Source organism: Theropithecus gelada, chromosome 5 (assembly GCF_003255815.1).
Source record: "Theropithecus gelada isolate Dixy chromosome 5, Tgel_1.0, whole genome shotgun sequence".
NCBI lineage: Eukaryota > Metazoa > Chordata > Mammalia > Primates > Cercopithecidae > Theropithecus > Theropithecus gelada.
Window position 1 is genome coordinate 169445690 of NC_037672.1, and position 22804 is coordinate 169468493.

General features: G+C 35.7%; 1 protein-coding gene and 1 long non-coding RNA gene across 4 annotated transcripts in view; one reads left to right on the forward strand and one right to left on the reverse strand.

The window, feature by feature from the left end:
• GALNTL6 (polypeptide N-acetylgalactosaminyltransferase like 6) overlaps nucleotides 1-22804 on the forward strand; it is a 1222748-nt gene that overhangs the window by 826191 nt on the left and 373753 nt on the right. The gene's annotated exons all lie outside the window — the stretch shown is intronic.
• Nucleotides 1-22804, reverse strand: part of LOC112624631 — a 94588-nt gene that overhangs the window by 2601 nt on the left and 69183 nt on the right. The gene's annotated exons all lie outside the window — the stretch shown is intronic.

Consider the following 22804-nt stretch of genomic DNA (forward strand, 5'->3'; position numbering starts at 1 on the left):
AATTTATACTAAAATTTATTTAAGGCATTATCTGTCAAGCTAACACAGTTCTAAATGATTGTACAATGCTTTAGACAGGAATAGAAAATCAATAAGCTGGAGGTTTCAGCCATTCCTGTCATGGAACATTTTAAGATTTATGAAATAAAATTGATTTGTGAAATCAGATGGAATTGCTGTATTTACCTTTCATTAACATGAATATAACTGTGCCACTAGTCAAAAATATTAATCACATTGATTATCCTTAAGCAATTTCAAGTTTATTATTGAAAGCGTAAGTATTCATTTTCCCAAGTATTCAATAAGACTGCCTGTCAAATTACAAACAACACAATAAATTCTACAAAGTGTGGCGAAACAATAAAATCATTTAATATAATTGAATATTCCCATGAATTATATAAACATTAACCTCAATGATAAATCAAGAAGCAAATAACTTACTGGGTAGTTACAGTTCTTAAGTTCTAATCTGGCTCTGTCACTAACAACACTTCTGAAATCCACTGGAAATAATCTACTTGTAACCTTGACTCTATTTTCATTAATCACCACAAGGACTCTCAAGTCACCTGAATTTCCCATGCTTTAATCTCCTGTTGGACCCTATGCATACTTGATTTTTGTCCTCTTTTATTACCCATCCCTGATTCCTAAACGTTTTCTATCGTGTCCCTCAGGAACCATAATCAGAAGAATGCCTTCTATCCTAAAATTAGACTATGAATATTCTCTTCACTTTCTTGCTTTAATATAACTGGCTTTCCTTCATTTTCCAAGCTGTGGCTCTTGTCTCCCATAATCATTGTTGCAATAGCTTCACTATTCACAGAAGTGACTGAAAACCACACACACGTGCACAGAAATCACATCACAAAAAGTAAACTCAGTGTATCCTTGACATGACTTTGTAAGATCTCAAAAATGCCTATGGCCTCTCTCCATTGCCATCCAACAAGTGGACAACTATTGCATACAAGAAGCTAGATTGGCAGAGAGTGATCTTAACTGGTTGTGGTCAAAATAGTTTACTTCTATAAATATGGCAAAAGCATGTATCCCTGTGAACATATTACTAAAGCCCCTCCCAAGAAATAAGCTCCTGTAAGGAAGTGGGGTGGGGGAGGGGAGCTAGAATTCAAGCCTCATTAGTTCCATGGACACCCCGCGACTGCATGCATCCCACTCTCTTACCACCACCTCCTGCGTTTTCTCTCCACTCTCTCTGATATCTCAATGGCACATTTTAGTTTTTAGCTTCTCATTTTAAAACAATTTCAGACTCATAAAAAGTTGCAGAAATAGTAAAAACAGTTCCCATGTCTTCTTCACTCAGCTTCCTTAAATGTTAACATGCTATAAAGTCAGTATAATTATCAAAGTATAGTTATGAAAGCTAGGAGATTAAGATTGATGCAATACCATTGACAACCATAAACCTTATTCAAATTTCATGAGTTGTCTCACTAATATTTTCATTTTTTAGTATGGAATTTAATCTAGGATTCTACAATTAATTTAATTGTCATCTTGTCTCTAATTTGGCACCGTTCTTCATTTTTTCTTTGACTTTTATGAACTTAGCACTTTTGAAGAGTACTGACCATTTATTTTGTCAAATGTCCTTCAGTTGGGTTTGTCATTATTTCCTCGTGATTAAATCAAGCTGTGCATTTTTCAAAATAATACCACAGAAGTGGCGCACCCTTCTCAGTGCATCATATTAGGTGCTAGATGATGTTGGTTTGTCCCATTATTGCTCGTATTAACTTTGATCATTTGGTCAAGGTGTTACATGCAGATTTCTCCACTGCAAAGTTAGTTTTCTCTGTGTAACTAATATGTATCTGGTAGGGAGGGAGACTATAAATATTCCATTTCTCATCATATTTTGTCAACTAAGTTTAGCATTCATCAATGATTCTTGCCTGTAACAATTATGATGTGACATTTGCTAAATGGTGATCCAAAACTCTCAGCCCTACGGGGACTCCATTCCATTGATCTTTCCGATGTTACTCTATCGTCGGCATTTTGGTTTTCTCACTTCCCTCTATGCATAGCTTAAGTTCAGTTCTCCATCATTATAATTACCCCCTTGCCTATATCCTCAACTCATTTTCTCTTCACTTGTATCACTGTATTTCCTGTTAAAACCACAGCTCTTCACCTACTCTTTGCCTACTCTTTTCCTACAACTATGGACTTGAGATTTGCTGATAAGAAAACACATAAGCAAATTAACTGGTTTCTTTTAAAATAATGTTCATTACCCCAAGAGAATCCCTAATATTGTCAGGTAATTATACTACGTATTTCTAGTTCATTATTACTTTACAACTCTTCACACCTTTTTCTCTCTCCTCCGGCTCCTAACACCTCCTTATCCTTTTCCCCTCTCAGCTGATGACCTTGCTTCATATTTTCTGAGAAAAATATGAAGCAACCTAATCAAACCTTTAGCCAACTCCCACCATAATATCCACTTGCTGGCATCTGCACTCACACTGGCTCCCACTGTTACCATAGGTGAAATTTCTATGTTTTAATACCGTGTATAAAAGTTTATCCTTTTTCATCTACTCAAGCACATTGCTTCAGCAGTTTCTCTCACTTTTGCATCATCAAAGTTTTCTCTATATTGAATCATGCCATCAGCTTACATTTTATTATTCCTGTCTTTTTTTAAAAAAAATCTTTCATTCCACTTTTCCCACATGTTACCACCCCATTACTTTGCTCCTCTTTATAGCAAAACTCTTCAAAAATTGTTTTCAATGGTTACTGTCCCCAGTTCCTCTCCTTCTAGTCACTCGAATCTACTTCACTCAGATATTTGCTTCTACTGTTCACTGAAACTGATCTTCTAAAAGTCATCAAAAACCATTACATTACAAACTCACAGTTAGTTCTGAGTACTCTTTTTGCTTCACCTAGCAGTGGTACTCATCACAGCTGAACATTCCCTCCCGCATGTCACAGTGTGTTCCCTTACCACCAAAGGAAACATTCTGTGTGTTTCTTCTGTTTGACCGATGTTCTGCCTCCACACCTTTTTCTCATTCAAGCCTTTGGATGTTGAAGTATCCCAGGTTTTACTCATTCTGATGATCTCATTTAATCTCATACCTTTAAATGCCATTTATATTGTGTATTAGTTTGCTTGGGCTGCCATAAAAAAATACCATAGACTAGATGTCTTTAAAAAGAGAAATTTATTTCTCAAAGTTCTTAAGGCTAGAAGACCCACATCAAGGGGTCAACAGAGCTGCTTTCTCCTGAGACCACTCTCCATAGCTTGCAGAGGTCAGCTTCTCGCTGTGACCTCAAATGGTCTTTTCTCCATGTGTCTTCACCCTTAATGTTGCTCTATGTGTCCAAATTTCCTCGTCTTCAAAGAACAAATCAGATTGGTTTAAGATCCTCCCTAAAGACCTCATTTTAATCTGAACACCTTTTTAAAGGCCCTGTTTCCAAAGGTAGTCATATTCTGAGGAACTGGGAGTTTCTCCACTTCAATATATGAATTTGGGAAAGACAATTTAGGCAATAATATATGGCAATTCCAAATTTTATACTGCCAACTCAGACCTTCCTCCCCAAATTCAGATTCATATATATGATAGCTTTAACATCTCTCTAGAATTTTATCCTGGAAATCCGCTCTCCCCACAGCCATCTCTGTCTTAGGTCTCAGTAACTCCATTTTACCATCCTTTCGTGATTCTGGTCAAAAACCTTAGAATCCTCCTTCACCCTCTCTTCTCTAACTGCTCACATACAATCCACTAGAAAGTCATGTCACTCTACCTGCAAAATATATTTAAAATCTGATCCTTTATCATTCTCTTCACTGCAATCACAATTAACTAAGTCAACATCATCTTTTGCCTGGATTTCTGCAATAGTTTCCCAGGTCTTCCTCTTGCTTTTTTGTAGTCCGTTCTCAAAACAGAAGCCATAAATGATCCTTTTAAGACATAAGTCAGACTATATTGCTCTTCTGTTCAAAACCCTTCAGTGGCTTGACATTTCACTTGGAGTAATTTGAAAGTCCTTACAAGGAATTAAAAGGCGCTGCCTGTTCTGGGTCCAACTCCCTGTCCCCATAACGCTCTGACCTAATCCTGTACTTCTCACATTAGCTTACTACACTTCAGCCAAACTGACCTCTTCCTACCCTAAAACACACCAGTCATGCTCCTGCTTTAGAGCCTTCGTTCTGGCTACTACTCTGTCGTTTTTCCAGGTAAACTGCTAACTTCATGGCTCGCTCCTTCACCATCAAGACTTGGTTTAAATCTGAATCTTACCAATACATCTTCACTGACAATTGGCTACTCCTCCTAAGTCCTGCCCACCCTATCCCACCACCCTCAACCTGGACGTTTTCTTTATTGATGACATTACTTACCATTACATAGCATATTATCAAATTTACTTATTTGTTATATTTATTTTTATTCTTTTATTATCTGTCTTCCAAAATAGAAATTTAAGTGCTCTAGTGCAGAATCTTTATTCATTTTCTTCCCTGATATATCCAAATTCCTGAGGAAGTGTCCAGGACTTTATAGGTGCTCTATAAAGAGCAAGAAAACAAATAACCTGATTGAAAAAATGGGCGGAAGACCTGAATAAACATTTTGCAAAAAAAGATATACAAAAGGCCAACAAGTATATGAAAGAGTGCTCAACATCACTAATCATCAGGGAAATGAAAATTAAAACTACAATGAATGTCATCCTACATCTATTAGAATGGTTACTATGAAAAAGACAAAAAAATAAGTGCTGGCAAGGATGTCAAGAAAAGGGGACCCTTGAATACTGTTTATGGGAATGTAAATTAGTACAGCCATTATGAAAAACAGTATGAAGTTTCCTCAAAAATTTTTTTAAAAAAAGAACTATCATATGATCCAGCAATTGCAACACTGGGTATATATTCAAAGGAAATGAAATTCATGTGTCAAAGAGATATCTGCACTTCCATATTCATTGCAGCATTATTCGCAATAACCAAGGTATGGAATCAAGCTAAGTGTCTATCAAAAAATAAATGGATGAAAAAAATGGTGATTACATATATACACAATTGAGTATGATTCAGCCTTAAAAAAGAAAGAAATCCTGTCATTGCAACATACGTAAGCCTGGAGGACATTATGTTATGTGAAATAAGCCAGGTGCAGAGAGACAAATACTGCATGATCTCACTCATATGTGGAATCTTAAAAGTCAAATTTATAAAAGTATAAAATAGAATGGTAGTTACCAGGGGCGGTGAGAGGCAGGGAGAGATGTGATCATTGAATACAAAATTTCAGTTTGGAGGAATAAGTTCAAGAGATTTACTTTAAAACATGGTCACTAAAGCTAATAACAATGTATTATTATATTTGAAAATGGCTGAGAGTAGCTTTTAAGTGTTCTCACCACACAAAAATGACCTACATGTGAGGTAATGCATATGTTAATTAGCTAGATTTACCCATTTCACTATGTGTAAACATTTCAAAGCATCATTATATACACCATGAATATATTCCATTTTTTTTTTTTTTTTTTTTTTTTGAGACAGAGTCTCGCTTAGTCGCCCAGGCTGGAGTGCAGTGGCGCGATCTCGGCTCACTGCAAGCTCCGCCTCCCGGGTTCACGCCATTCTCCTGCCTCAGCCTCCCGAGTAGCTGGGACTACAGGCGCCCGCCGCCTCGCCCGGCTAATTTTTTGCATTTTTAGTAGAGACGGGGTTTCACCGTGTTAGCCAGGATGGTCTCAATCTCCTGACCTCGTGATCCACCCGCCTCGGCCTCCCAAAGTGCTGGGATTACAGGCGTGAGCCACCGCGCCCGGCCTATATTCCATTTTTTGTGAATTAAATTTTTTAAAATTTGAATGTGTGAGTGAATGGATGAATGACAAACCTCATGCATGTTACTTATCTTGTTGTGCCTCAGACCCCTTATTTCCATAATTACAAAGGTCAAATTATATAATTTCTGTTGTCTAGTCTAACCTCCAGCATTTGATTTTATGATACTATAGATCTTACTTAGAAAAAAAAATCATACATATATAGAAACTCACCTTTACCCAACAGTTAAATTTGGTTATTTTAAATGTTTTCTAAAGATTCTTTTGTAAAAAAAAAAAAAAATTACTGCTAATGCATTACATATTCATTGGGAGTCTTTGACACAGAAATGGGGAGGAATAGTTACCTCAGCTGAAGTAGTTGAGGTTTCTGACAATTGTACGTCAAGGCAAATGAAGATAAAATACCTTCAAAATGATCACATAAATCAATAAGCAAATGACTTTGATTACAACTATGATTTAATTAATTATGAGGCCACATCTGTTGCATTAATCAAGCTAAAATCAGTAACAGAATTTAAATTGAATGTGGTACCTCAGGAGACCTTACTATTTTTAAACTAAACTTTTTATTAAGGAATAAATACAGACATAAAAGTATACAAATCATGCATTCCTTGTTTGGTGAATTATCACAAAGTGAATGTTTTCATGTAACTATCATTCAGATCAAGAATCAGAATATTGCTAGAATATTACCAGCACACCAGATGTCTCCCTAAAGTCCCCAACTAGCCACTGACTCCCCAACTTCCAACAATTCCCATTATCCTGATATCTTACTTCATAGATTAGTTTTGTCTGGGTTTCAATGTTCTATAAATATAATTGCACAGTGAGTAATCATAGTGTCTGGCAATTTTTGTTAACTATTTTTTGTGATATTTATGTACGTCATTATGCACAGTTATAATTCATTTATTCTTCTTAATCTATAATCTTCCAGTGTATTGATATACCACAGTTGATTTTTATACTGCTGATGGATATTTTGGGTTGTTTCTAGTTTATAACTACAATAGTAGTGCTGCTTTTTGTATATATTATTTGATGAACATTTCTCTTGAGGATATATTTTGAAGTCATGAGTTATGCTTATGTTCAATCAGTAAATTACCAAATGGTTTCCCAAACTGGTTTTTCAGTTATACTTCTACCTTCAATATGTGACAGTTTCAGTTGTTTCTTGCCTTCTTCAAAATTTAGTATTTTCTATCTTCTTTATTTTAGTTATTTTGGTGTATGTGTAATGGTATCATATTGGTTTGATTGCTATGTGTTTGTGTGGTTTTGAAATTTCATATGTACAGTAAAATGCACACGTCTTTATTGAGCTTGATAAATTTATATGTATATGTGTATGTACATACATATACATTGTACATACACACATATACAGTGTGTGTATGTTTATATATGTATATGTGTGTGTATGAATGTATGAGTGAACACACACATATACATATACATATACACACATATACACACACACACAAACCTATGGTAACCACCATCTAGAACAAGATATAGAACATATTCAGCACCCCAGAAAGATCTCCTTTCCACTTTCTTAGACAACATCCTCTAAAAGGTTACAACTATTTTGACTTTTCCCATTGTAAATTAATTTTCTTTTTTCTTTACCTTCAAATAAATAGAATCATACTCTCTTGTGTCTTTGAGTATGCACAGACACACAGACTCTCCAATAGATGGAGAGTCATCCATGTATTGCAGGTAGCAGTCATTTTTATTGATTTGTAATATTAAATATATAAATATGCCACAATGTACTTGTCCATTTCATTGATAAATGTTTGTGTTGAGTAAAGCTATAATGAATATTTTTGTACATGGTATTTGTTCTAATTATTTCTTCCAGATACGTGTCTGTATATGGAGCGAAAGAAAAAAAAAGGGGGTGGGTGATATTGCTAGGTACTATGGTAGGCATTTGTTTGACCTTACAAGATACTGTTAGTTTGCAAAACATCTTTGTCAATTTACACTACCAGCAGCAATGTATGAGAGTTCCAGTCTCTACAAGGTCATCAGCATCACAACTGCCATTGTGGTGGGTGGATGGTAGCATCACATTCTTATTTGCATTTCATAATGACTAATGATATTGAACAACTTTTCGTATGCATACTGAATGTTTAATTACTCTGTTGTAATGTGTCTGTTCAACCCTTTTGACCATTGTTAATTGGATTGTCTGTTTTTTTCTCATTGATTTGTAGAAGTACTCTATAAGTTCTAGACAGAAGTCCAGTCCTTTGTTAGGTTTGTCTATTACAAATATTTTCTCCCAGTCTTTGACTTTTCATTATTATCATAGTGTCTTTTGGTAAATAGAAGGTATTAAATTTAATAAAGGTGAATTAATTCATCTTTTATGTCTTTATTAATTCTTTAGAATGTCTGTTTTTAAGAAAAAAAAAATCAAAAGATCATGAAGATATTGTCTTATAATTTCATCAAGAAGTTTTATTTTTTCTGCCTTTACACTTAGGATTATGATCCATAAATAATTTTTGTGTATGGTATAAAGTAGATATTAAGTTTCATTCCTTTCCATAAATGTATCTAACTGATCCAGTAACATGTATTGAGAAGATTATCCATGCCCCACCAAGTTGCAGTGGCACTTGATTTAGAAAATGAGTATGTAGGCCGGGCGCGGTGGCTCAAGCCTGTAATCCCAGCACTTTGGGAGGCCGAGACGGGCGGATCACGAGGTCAGCAGATCGAGACCATCCTGGCTAACATGGTGAAACCCCGTCTCTACTAAAAAATACAAAAAACTAGCCGGGCGCGGTGGCGGGCGCCTGTAGTCCCGGCTACTCGGGAGGCTGAGGCAGGAGAATGGCGTGAACCCGGGAGGCGGAGCTTGCAGTGAGCTGAGATCCGGCCACTGCACTCCAGCCTGGGCGACAGAGCGAGACTCCGTCTCAAAAAAAAAAAAAAAAAAAAAAAAAAAAAAAAAAGAAAATGAGTATGTATGTGTGGGAATACTTTCGGACCCCAATCAGTTCCAGTGGTATCCATTGCAAAGATTTTTCTTTGTTCCCTATGGGAGCAAAGAAACATTTTTCTATCTCATCACTAGGTTTGTGATTAAGCCCTCTATAACAAAATTCAGATTAACAGAAGAAAAGCGTACAAATTTAATATGTGTTTTACATGACATGAAATTCTTAATAAGGAAATGAAGGCCCCTCCCAAATTGGTAAATGTGTATTTTTATGCTTAGATTTGATGAAGTGATGGATAGTCATGAAGATGTATGATTAAACTAAGGGTGTCATCTAATTCTAGTAATCTCACCAGGGTGGGGGCAGAGAGAGTTAATAAACAGGACTTATCAAGGCCTGTTTGTTCAGATTATTCCTGAAGTCTCTGAGTCTTCGGAGATAAGGATATTCCTTTCTCAGGATATAGGGAGAACACCTCTTCCATAAGGGTCTTATGACCCGTTTCAAGGGAAAAATCAACAGGAAAATGAGATGGCTTTTCTACTTCTGCTGTTTGCTCACATGCCAAGGTGTCATATTTGGGAGTGGCATGTCCTGAACCTCATCACTCTAATGCTATGCTGTCTTAATTACCATAGCTGTATAGAAAGTATTTATATTTTATACTATATGCTATCCAACATTTTTCTTTTTCTAAAAGATTGTCAGGTCCCTTCTAGGCATTTTGTATTACCATGTAAGTTTTAGAATCAGCTTTTGAATTCCTCCCTCCCAGAAAAGATTGGGGTTTTGACTGGCATTGTATTAAATCTATAGATAGCTTTGGGGATTAAATAATCAGCATTTTAACAATGTCAATTTTTTTCCAGTCTATGAACATGGTATATTTCTCTATTTATGCCTTCTTTATTTTTTCTCTGCAAACTTTTATAGTTATGAATGTAGAGAACTTCACAACTATTATAGATTTATTTCTAGGTATTAATATTCTAAAAATACTGTGAATGGTGTTTTTATTTTCTATTTATTCGTTGCTAATATATGGAAATACAATTAATTTTTATACATAACCCTTGCATCCAGCTCTTCTTTTTTATAATGGTTAGTACTACATAGTCCTTGTATTTACTTTTATATAATACAGTATTTGATACTATGGTTGATTTTACTACATTTACACTAATCCCTTGTAATAAAGTCATTTTTGTTTTACAAATTTTCTTTATAAAGACTTTCAAATATCAGAACAACTATTCTTTTGGAATAGAAAGAAATTCTTAAAATTGTTCTTCAAGTAAAGCTGTGAAATACTATGCTGATAGCTTCAATCAATCATATTGTTTAACAACATCATGTTAATATTTAGGAGCTCAAATTACCGTTTTTAGACTCCTGAAAAAGATTTTTTTCTAGTCAATACAAATCTTGACATTAGAAAATTACAAGGAAGAATTATTCTTCACCAGCATTTACTCAAATTAATTCTAGTTAATTTGTCCCTTTGGAAGTAAGAATGACAATGAAAATCAAGACTTGGAATGATTTCTTAGTAACATCATTATATGTAAAGATGAAGTAAGAGCTGTAAACCCACCCTGCAGAGGTTTCCTAGGTAGGGAAAAATTAGGTCCTAACTTTTGTTGTTCACAACACAATATGTCCTTAGGGAAAACTCTGGGCCTTCAAGGTCAGTTAATTATTGTCAATTAAGCCCATCCTCACTCCCTTTCACCCAGATAGAAAATGCCAGGTAGGCTTTAGGAGAATAGGTTTGGTGAGGAGCTTCACACAGTAAAGTAAACTTTAGAAATGATATCTGGCTTTTCAATATGTTTCCCAAAAGGTAATATGGAGGACACCACTCAGGCCTTGACTCACAGTCTTCATGTATTATATCACCTAGAATAAAAGTGCAAAGCAAAGGTCACTAGAATTTCTAATATTCTTCTTCAATGTATTGCTGAAAGGTTGGGGTAGGTGAGAGCAGGGTTAAGAGTGAAGGTACATAAACCTTTGTCTACCCCAGAGTAAAAGTGGTGGTTTCTACTATTTCAGGACCTAGGCTGAGGCATGCTCTTCTGATACTATGTTGAAAATTTAGCATTCCTTATATTTTATAGATTAATTTCTCAAGAACCCCTGTCTGATCTGCCTATAGCTTCATAGTTCTGCTATTTAACTTTGCATGGATTTCCTGAGAAGTAATAATGCTGAACACCCCTCCTCCCACCACAGCTCTGCATTACATAAAAAAAGATATCCTGAATTGACTGATGAAAAATCCTCAATCATTTCTCCCTACTTCTTATTTTTATAATTATTTTTTTTCCTGACTGCCGAAAAGGACAGGTCGATCTCCCAGTGCACCCTACAATGGTAATGAAATGATTAACAGTAATAACAATGGAAACAGTCACAATGCTATCATTAAATTTATTAACTGTTTCTTGTATGTCAGACACTTGTCAAGGAAGCCACCCACTATTCAATATCTGAAACAAACTAACAAGGCTGAGTTTATTGCTTGCTATGTGAGGGAGATATGTGCTTGTAAAACAGTCTCTCTGAGAATAGCAAAGAACTCGTCTTACTGGGTTTATGGAGGTGTGGGCTCTGGCATGGGTAGATCTTTAGAATTGGGTGGGACTAGGGATTGGTTGACCTTAAGCTGTGTAGCAGGATTACTGGTGCCAGATTGGATGTCTGCTGGTTTCCATGAGCTGGACTACGGAAGCAAGATTGTTGCTCACTGACTGACGTTGGGAAGCCAAAGGCTTAACTCATTAGCCGGGCCTCAGAAATACAGCTCCTAAAGCTTCTAAAGTCAGTTGTCCTTTATCATTGAGAAGGGTTTAAAGCTGTTTCTGGTGATTGCTTGTCAGGACGTTCAAAATACAGTCTTTTCCTGGGAACACAAGAATCTTTTACTCTGATGACACTCAATGTTAATATTAGTTAGTAGTTAGTTTACAGATGTTACACAATTTACTTTTCAGAAAATCCTTTATGAATATGAATTATTGGAATTTCCTTTTATTCATAAGAAAACTAAGGCTTATCTTACCCAAAGTCAAATGACTCATAAATGGAAGAAACAGGATTCAACACGATTTTAACTCCAAGAAAATCAGGACATACCCAAAGACCGAATCTACATTCATTCAGTGAACAATACAATATATGCTGAGTCATCAGGAAGCCAGGTGTAGCTGTAAGCATCGAGAATATCAGCTTACACAAAACACACAAAATCTGTCTTCCTCCGACTAACACGTTTACTTTCTTTTGCTGATATTTGCATTCTAGGCCTTTTCTCCTGCCAGCTTCAAGATGTCACCTGGTAAATAATTCTCCCTGGATTAGGCCATTTTTTATAAGTCCTTTGCCCAATACTTCACCAAAATCTTAACTTTTTTTCCTGTGAACGGGGCTGTCCCTTACTCTTTACCTTACCTCTGAAAAATCAGATTTGCATTTGACAACTACACTTAGTTCAGATGGCTGAAGGAGATTAAAATCATAGCTTCAAGTTCTAATTCAATAGTTAACAATTTTGTTAGAGTAACTTAATGCCCATTTTTAAGGTGTCCAAACTAAGTTTATTTTTACCCCATGCTTCAATGTAAGGTGAAATTTTTTCTTAAAAACAAAGCAGAAGTAGTTGCCTTATATTCAAATCTATACAACTTTTTTTTTTATATATTACAAGTCACATTCTCAGTTTATTTTGAGCAAACAAGAAAAATACATTAGCCTGAAGCAGCCTCAGCCACTGGTAGTTTATAATTCTCAGATGTCACCCAAAGAAATTTGTTTAAAAAACAAGGAGCGGACAAGCATAGATTGTAGTCATTATTGCTGAGTGTGCAGCTTCTCAGCTCCAAGTATTGAATGTTACTGTAAATAAAGTCTTTAAAGACAACTCTCCAAGTGTTACAGTAACCAATTATGGTGAGGAAACAACAAATAGACATAAAATGAATTTTTACAAGAAAACTGCCTGTATTTCTATTAATGGCTTAATTATCCCATGATGATGTGCTCTCTTCTGTGTTAGAACAATCACAAAGTGTTTTTTAGTGATAACAAATAACTGAAGTTAAATGTGTGTATAAAGAATTTTTATAAAATTATCTCCTGAATAATCAGAAGCACAACAATTATTCTAAAGTATTATTTTATATGATAAATGGTTTGTACACATATGTATAAGTTAATTATTAAGTGTAGATGTGTGCTTATTTCACATTTATTGCTAAAAATGTTTACTTTCAAGTTAATAAAATGAAGCATTTATTTCACAAAACAGAAGGTTGTCTTATTATCAAGGTGACCTTATACATATTGCATACATTATTTTTCTTGTAAATTGAGGAAGTTTTGTTAAATTGCTTTACTAGGCACAAATCTCATTCAGCACAAAGCGCTCAAACATAATTTGTGTTTATTGGCCTCAGATGTAGCCAAGAAGGTCACAGCATTTCTAGAAAGTTTGTGTTTTATTAACTGCCCTAGGTACAGAGGTATTCAGCAGTAGAAAGCTTATGGTAGAAATATCCCCCAAATTCCCATGATTATATCTCAAAGTTGCCTGCAAACAAACAGTTTTCATGGTACAGAAAGAGGCCCAATCCTCTTGGTCTTCATCCCTGGATCCTTCAGGGATGTCCACCTGGTGATGAGATTGAGGATTACAGTGTCAGGAGTGAGTCCCCCTCTAACATGCCCTTGCACCACAAGCCAGAGTCCAGGAAGTTGCTGTGTTTCTAAAAAGAACTCCGGGACCTCATTATTCAGCAGTATCTTGAGTTTTGTATAAGAAGAAACAGCAACCAAAGTAAATTCATATATGAATAAATAGATAAAAGTCACAATGTTACCATTTAAAATAAAAAAGCATAACAGAAGACAAGAGATACCTAAGGGCCTAGGAAAAATAACCTTCTTCAGAAAATATTTTCTTAATGAGTCAGGAAAAAAATAGAGAATTGCTACTTAGCATGAATAAGATCAAAGGCCATTTACATCTATTTAACAGTAATAGGTCAGAATAAACAGAGAATTCAAAGAACCAAAAGTCAATCGAATCAATAACAAATAATGATAAGCCTTAAAAATCTGGCCCAATACTGCCAGAGTGCTACAGAAAATAAATATGAATACATATCTATAATGTGGAAGAAATGGAAAGAGATGTCTGTTAATGTCACAGATGACAATGGACTTTGGGAACAAAATGTAAAGAATTGACTTTGAATAACAGTATTTCCAAAAAAGAAAATAACACAAAATAATGAGAACTGATAATCAAAATGTAAAATAAAATAAAATAAAAGGGGCTAAGCAAATAATTTTTTATAATGTCTAAAAAATTGCATATATGAGGCTGAAAAGTTTTCCTAAAGACGAAAGCATATAAGAAAGCATTATATCATAATTCTTAGTGTAGACTGTAATATGAGTAATTCAGTATTTTTTCAAGAAGTGGGAAACAGAGGGTTTCAAATTTACCATAGTCACATTTACTATAGTCAAATTTACTGTATTCACATTTAATATAAAAACTGCTGAAAGACTTTTACTTGTTGATTAGAACTTAGTCAATTTTTAGGTAAATGTTGTACACCACACTCTCTTATTGGTCCATGTTTATTGTCCATCCACTGGATTCCAGGCCTGCTTTAGGTGCAGGGACTTCCGGCCCAAAGAAAAACAGCAGTACCGGAACCCATGGAGCTTACAGTGAGGAAAGACAACAAGCCAACTGTTGCACTTTGACTTAATTATACTTGTAATGAGTTCTATAAAAGGGAAATGATGTTGCAACAGGAATTACTCAGGTCACACTGGTGATTAGTGCTGTAAATGCAATTTTACAACTTCAAGTTTCACAATATTACATAGGAACTAGAATTAAACTTCATGAAGGCAAGGATTTTGGTCTGATTTTTTCACTTTCAATCCCCAGTGCAGACAACATTGCCTGGCATATAGTAAGCAAACAAAAAACAATTGTTCCTCAACTAGTACATGCACAAAAGGAACTCTTCTCACTGACTAACTGGTTAAACTCCCACAAGTAGTCTCTGTGAATAAGGAGAAAAATACTACCTTATTTCATCATATATAACAAACCATACATTATAAGTTGTCATTGATTATTACACATTACTATTTTATATACAAACTATAAATTAAGTTTGGAGAATCTGATAGTACATACCCTCCTCCCCAGACAAGGCTGAAAAACAAAGTGTAAAATTAATGATAATTAAAGCTACAACACAGAAAGTAAAATTAAGTTTGCATGTCTCAACCTTATCACTGAATAGAGGCAGGGAAAACAAATGTCCTTTGAATTCCTGAGAATTTGAACCATAAGGAGTGCTCACACAGATTTGCAACTCTGAATTCATACCACCATTATGGTCCCAAAGACCAGAGGCATAAAGAAGTCCCAGGTTGGCTAATAGAAGAAATAAATGGCAAATCCTATCTGGAAGAACTCAGCTTCAGTCAAGACTCGGAGAAACTGTAATACAGAGTTGCTAATATGAGTCTTAGAATCCATAAAATGCAGTGTTTAGAACACTCCTGTATTTCACTGGACAATTGGAAAAGTCATCTAGATTATGTTTAAGGAGGTAAGAATGGGGATTGGTTTTCCATTTGTCAGCAAAGTCCGTCTGTAGCCAGTGACATGCATTTTACAACAGTCAGTTGCAATCTCCAAATTCAGGAGTGTCAAGGTTATTCATAGTTGCAAATTTTTTTCTCAAAAAAGAATAGGGTGGTTTAAAAGTAAAATAGAGAAATCTAAGCTGAATTTCTGGTTTAAAGAAGAAATCTCTTAGGATGGGATATTTTACTGAGCTTTGGAGTAAATGTTGCATTAGTCGAAGTCAAAAGAACAAAACTATTTCCAAGGAAGGTAAGATCATGTGCAAGTGTCCTGAAGTGGGAAAAGCATGACCTGACTGAGCTGTTGAAAGAGAAACATGGTGCCTTTAGCATAAAAAGCAACCGAAATAGCACTGAAAGAAGAGTTTGTGGACGCAGGCATGCCCTAAATCATGCAAGAATTCTTTATATTTGTTTAAGAACAGACTCTATCCCCAGGGCATGAATTTTAATGAGAGGAAAGAAAAAAGAGGATTTCCATTATTTTCAACATGTCATCTCATCTTTCCTTATAATCTGGGTAAATATTTTCTCCTACTTTCTGAAATGAGTATTGAACTAAATTTTAACTCACCTTTCTTTCCTTTAATCCCAGAATTTCACTCCACAATTAGCCAATACTTCTCAATCTGATTCAATACGTAGGATTCCTTCCTTTTTCCAATATGAGAAGATTTTCTATTTCCTAAAGTGTTTTTCTTGATTCACCTTCTATTTCTTTTAACACCCATAAATTCTTTCTGTTTTAGTTGCTAAGATTTTCAAATATTTGGTGTGTACTTTTACTTCCAAGTTCTATCCTGATTCAATCTCATCTTAGTTTCTGCCAGCTTTCATCTGACTTTAAAACTCTTCTGAAACTACCTGCTTATCAAAGATCAAAATGTGCTTTTCCACAAATCCAGTGGCTTTCTCTCATCTCTCTTCTCCTACTTGCTTTAACTTTGTATGTTGTTGACCATCTCCCATGACTTTCTTCAACTAATTTTGTCCTTCATTTGCTAAGCTATTGCACTTTAACGTCTATTTCTTGTCTTTTTTTTTTTTTTTTTTTTTGAGACAGAATTTTGCTCTTTTTGCCCAAAATGGAGTGCAATGGCACAATGTCGGCTCACTGCAACCTCCACTCCTGGGTTCAAGCGATTCTCCTGTCTCAGCCTCCCAAGTAGCTGGGATTTTAGGCACATGCCACCATGCCCGGCTAATTTTTTGTATTCTTAGTAGAAATGGGGTTTCACCATGTTAGCCAGGCTGGTCTCGAACTCTTGACCTCAGGTGATCCACCTGCCTCGGCCTCCCAAAGTGCTGGTATTACAGGCATGAGCCACTGTGCCCGGCCTTCTTTTTTTTATATGACCTTACTTTTTTTTCCTCTTTTCAAGGTCTTAGTTCAACATTCTGCTTCTATGTATCCTAAGAAAGAGGGAAAAAAAAAATACTTTGCTATCTTCCCCCCAACAGATACACTTTACTACAAGAGGTTGTGCTCTTCTCTTGTGTTCTTCCATCATTTAGGACTTCATTTTCGAGATCCTGAATAAAACATATAGATAATTTCATGATCTGGAATAGAATCTGCATTTGTGACTGACAAGAGAGGTTGTAAAAATTATAATTTCTGACTCCTTGTTTTCTCACTAGACTATGTGCTTTTTGAGGATCAACACTATGCATTATTCATAACTGTATCTACAAAACTTGGCACCTTGTTTTCCACTACAGAGTGGACAGCATATATTTTAATGTGCATAACTGTCCTGGTATTATCTTAAATCTGTTGGACATGTGTTGTGTGATAGCATAAATTTGTTTATGTGTTAACAAAACACACACATACTCTTTTCTCTCTCTCTATCTCTCTCTCAAGCATACACACACACAGAGACAGAGAGAGAGAGAGAACAGTTCTCATCATCATTAAGCCATTTTCACTGGAAATATTTTCAGAATTAACCAAGGAAAATTAACCTTCAGATTAGTGGACTTCACTCCATACAAATGGTAAAAATGAAAATATGATTCAAATATAAACACACATTTTTAAAAGTGGAAGCTCAGATTGCTTAATGTCTCCTTTATTCTGGTTTACATAGTAGCTCCGTGGCTGTACACTGTACGTACAATTATGATTAATTTCCAGGCATAAGCATTTGTTCTCAACTGAACGATTATTTTCTTGCAGAAAACAAAGAAAAACTTCCCAGAGTTCTACTTCTTGTGTCAAAATCAACCTTAACTTTAGTTCACTAATCCTTTCCAAGGGCCCCAGCTGATTTATTTAATTTTTCTTTTAAATGCTATCTTACTAGAGCATTTTTTTCAGATTTAGGTCAAAATCATTGTAATAAAAAACGTTCTATGAATATTGAATTACATGATAAATTTCCCTTGGTGAATCTCTAGTGTCATCCATTTTGAACGTTAGAAACTCCTCAGGCAATCTGGAAATAAAATATTCCGGACTGCATGCTGAACTTCCCATAAATGCAAGCTGTCACTGCTGTCTCACTCTGCTGATCAGCCAACCATGTCAAGCAGTGCTGTCATTTACTTAACAGAAACAAGCAAACCCTTCAATCATGTTGTTTCTGAAGAAAAGTAGAGAAGAAAAACCACAACATTTTCTTTTTCCTTCTTTGGCCTAGGATCATGGAGCAAAATTAGTTTAGAATTATAGTAATAATAACAACGTTTGCTATTTTACTGTTGTAAATACTTTGTAGTATTAACCATTTAATCCTCATGACATTCTAGTAGATATCATAACTTTATCCATTTTTACAGATGAAGAAAATGAGACGTTGAGAGGTTACGCAACTGGCCCAAGTAAAACAGCTAGTAAGGCGCCGAGCTTGAATTCAAGCAGTCTAAATTTAAGAGCACAGGTTCATAATGCTATGAGGATCAATACAATTCTATAATGGGTGTGTTTTAGGTCATAGATTTTTATAATATTTAATTCCATTTAAAATTAGAAATTTGAAGAAAATCTCTTTACTTCTTTTAATACTACCAGAAATAAATTACTTCCCATTAGCTTCAAAACCCTTTGCCCATTTTAACCATGCTGATAGGTTTCAGGTTTGTGATGGTGGTTGTTGTTGCATGTGTGCCTTTAAGACAATCATTTTTAATGCCATATATCCAACTTATACTTACTAATTTTTATCATTTGCACTCACAGCCATCAAATCTAAAGCCTTTTCCTCCTTTAAGCTAGTCTCATTAGAATATAAGAGTGAGCACTTATTTAGGTCCTACTATTCACCAGACACTGGTATAAGACCTGTACCTGATCCTTAAGCCCCATGTCCATCATTTGATAAAGCATTTTTATTATCTTCATTTTACAGATGAGGCTTAGAATGGGTAAGTAACTTGTCCAAATATACACAGCTCATAAAGGGCATAGTTGACACTACAAAACCTAGGTGTCTTCTGCCCTCAAAGCACGTCTTATTTCCTCCCTCTAAAAAGACATGACCTCAAGAGTAGTATCCCAAATATATATGTCAAATCTTCTACATTATAATTTTAGAGTTATATTTCCTTGGAAACAAATTTGATTCCCAAAACATATTTTGGCAATTCTGTTCTTCCAAATATTTTATTTTACAAAAAATAAAGAAGATAAGTTAAAAGTATCATCATCCACATTTTTCTAACATAATGTAGAGAATTTGGTTTCAAATTTTATTAGTGAAATAATTGCAAGTACCTCTTTTCATTAAAGAAGAGAAAAAGAAGCATGAAGAAGAAAAGGAAAGAATGAGTGTAACCACTGCTGATTTTACTGTGGATTTGATAAACATTAGTCAAAAACACATGTGACAGGCCACATATTTTTTAAAATGTACCATATAATTAATGCTATTTCATTGTCATTTTGTTACCTAGTGTCAACTGGCTCACTGCCCAAGGTACACAGAGGTCTATACCATGGCACCAGCTTTCAAGAAAAGAAAAGCATTTTTGAAAATCACGTGGCAAGACAGGAGGAAATGCTCCAATCTGTCTCCCTGAGCTAGGGTTGGGTCTGGCCATGGGGTGATGCAAAAGCTCAATCTGATTGGATCCTGGACACTGCCATGCAGTGTCTGCTTCTTAATTTAGCCCCTGCTCCTAGGTCTGAGCACTCAGGCTCCCCTTGTGGTAGCACACTTAGGTTCATCTGGGCATGCTCAGATTATGTGACCTTTAACCTTGGAATCCATGTCCACTGATAAGCAACTCACAGTTTTGTTACATAAAAGTTGAAGCAGATTCGTCTGATGTGGCTACAGTTTACTACATGGAAACTGAGTAAACGATATGAACCTAATGGTGCTGGTGAGACAAATGAGCTCTTTAGAAAACAGACAAGATTCATGAGCACCCCTTTTCTAGATACAGCCTTCCAATCTCCTAAGCATCATTCTTTACCCATGTATGCAATGACAGGGTATTCTGTTTCTCAAAGGAACACACATATTTTACTACTTTATTAAGCTGCTTAGTTCAGATGGGCCACTAAAGTGACCAATTAACTATTAATTTTCTTATGTAAGAGATGGCTGAAGGTCAAACCTGAGGGCCTAACCACTCCTTAAAGTTTCTCTTTAATTCTAACAAATAACTTGTTGGTGAGGCACACAGGTATTTTGTCTTTTGAAAACCAGAGCAGATGTGCTTTGCACAGTCTACTGGGGAAAGAAAAATGTGCTTGCTTAACATGAATTGCTTGTAGGAGCAGATATATCTATAATGCAGTATTTTTGAGTTAAATGAGAAGAACATTTATTTTTTCTTTCTGCTCTGTTATGAGCACAGAGTAGAGAATTTGGTTTAAAGGCTTACTATGTGGCAAAATTGCAATAACCTCCTTTCATTAGCAAGAGAAAAAGGAAAAGGAGGAGGAGAAAGAGGAGGCAAGATTGTAACCATTGTTGATTTCACTGTGGACTTGTTAACCATTAGTCAAAAATACATGCTGACAGACCACTGAGCTCTGCTAGTACTAATAGTCTTTCTCTTTTCTCTTCTTCAAGCTTCATGATACTTTCTTGAAATATGCATGCAAAACTTACTGTCCTGATACCTAGCACCTCTGAGCCTGAGCTGTCTATGATTAGAGTCAGTCATTATGCTGTGAGATAATCCATCATGGTGGGTTTTGTTTGTGGCTCGCGATAATTAATGATGATTCCACAGAACAGCAGTTACACAACAAAGAAGAAATTCATCTTCTAAAGGTCAGCGAAGAGTTGAAGCATGAAGTAAAATAAGCCCTTAGCTGCTAGCTATTTTTTACCAATCAATCTTTGTGAGTTTATTTGTTTTTTTTCTTTTGAAAGGCATGGGGAAAGTGTTCATACCTTAATAAGGCATTGTCTGAAAACTAATCTTTTTGTTTCTTTAGAATTAGAATTAGAATTTTTTTAAAGTTCCTTAGGAAAAGAACTGATTTTGCTTAGAAAATACACCATCAGGCCATTTGGTAGATGAAGGGGAAGGGTGTGAACTCACACTAGCACCCAACTCTCACCTCACTCAAAGACATGGTCATAACCCTACAAAAGTAGTCAGTAAAATTTGCAGGTGTGGACTAGGGTATGAAAGGAGAGAGTGTGAGGGAAAAGTGCCTGATTAATTTCTATGGCAAGTGGGGGTCAAGTGAAGGTAAGGCTATGTATTAACCCACTCTCTCACCATTCAGCGGTCGGCACACTCAGAAATATCTTCGTGGGTACAAGGAAATGGGGCTGCATTTCAAATTTGGGCACAAAAGGAGGAAACAGGGACAGGGATGTCAAAGCCAGGAATGAAATGTCTTCCCAAGAATCCCCAATGATATTAGGAAGCACATCAAATTAGCCACTACTGCTTGTGGGTGTTTGAATCAAAATGCATTGAAGTCTAAAAAGATGAGGTGGCCCCAGCTATACCTTGAGGTTATTTTGTAATATGTATAAATGATTTAAAGTTCTGAAAATCATGTTGGTAATGACAGACACACTGATGGTGACAATCATCTCAGCTATAAAAAGCATCAGAGTAAACATGGTTTCTAGCCCTGGTTGCAATAACTAAAGTAGACAGGTTGGTGACAAGTCATTTCAATTCTCTCTACTTCAGTTTCTTCACTTTAAAAAAATTCATGCTTCAAACCTGGTGACACCATGAAATTTAATATTTAATGTAAGAATGCATGAAGAAGCATAAACTGCTTATTGAGTGCTACTTTGTGCCACATCTTATTGTAAGCAGCATATATGTATTCGATCATTTAATCCTATCTCATCCACACAAGCCTCCTATGAGGTAGATACTATAATTTGTTTAATTTATTAATGAACGAATGAGTACTAAGGTATAAGTTTCACAGAGAGTGAAGGATCAAGCTTTTGGGGCACTATGATGTCTTCTTTTATTCAATAATCATAATAGCTTTAATTTCTTTTTTAAAATTTGTATGTATACTCAGTTGAACATATTTATGGGGTACATGTGATATTTTGATAGTCATATAGTGTGTAATGATCAAATCAAGGTAATTGGGATATCCGTCACCTCAAATATTTATCTTTTCTTTGTATTTGGAACGCTCCAATTCTTTTCTTCTAGTTATTTTGAAGTATACAGTAAGTTATTGTTAACTGTAGTCATCCTGTGGTGCTACTGAACACTAGATCTTATTCCTTCTAACTAATTATGTTTTTGTCGCTTCTTTAAGCAGCCCTTCTTTATTCCCCCATCCCGTCACCCCTTCCCAGCCTCTGGTAACCACCATTAATTCTCTACCTCCATGAGAGTGAAGGATCAAGCTTTTGGGGCACTGTGATGTCTTTTTGATGTGCCTAATTGGAGAGGCCACAGTCCGCAGTTATTCAATTCCAGCACTAATCTAAGATGTTGCTATGAAGGTTTTCTATAGATGGGATTCACTTCAGTAGGTGTTGACTTTAAGGTAATTATCCTAGATAACCTGGTGGGCCTGCTTCAACCAGTGGAAAGGCCTTAGTAGCAGAGCTGAGACTTCCCCGCAGAAGAAATTCTACCTGAGGACAGCAGCTTCAACTCTTCCCTAGGAGTTCCAGCGTGCCCTTCCTGAAAACCAACCCCCACAATTGTATAATCCAGTTTCTTACAACACATCTCTTACTGTGAATCTACTACTGGCTCTGCTTCTCTGATCCATACCCTGACTGATACAGACAGGAGACCTATGTACTTCACCACTGGGCCATTCTGCCTTCCGTCACTTCAGCCTCAACCTTTCCTTC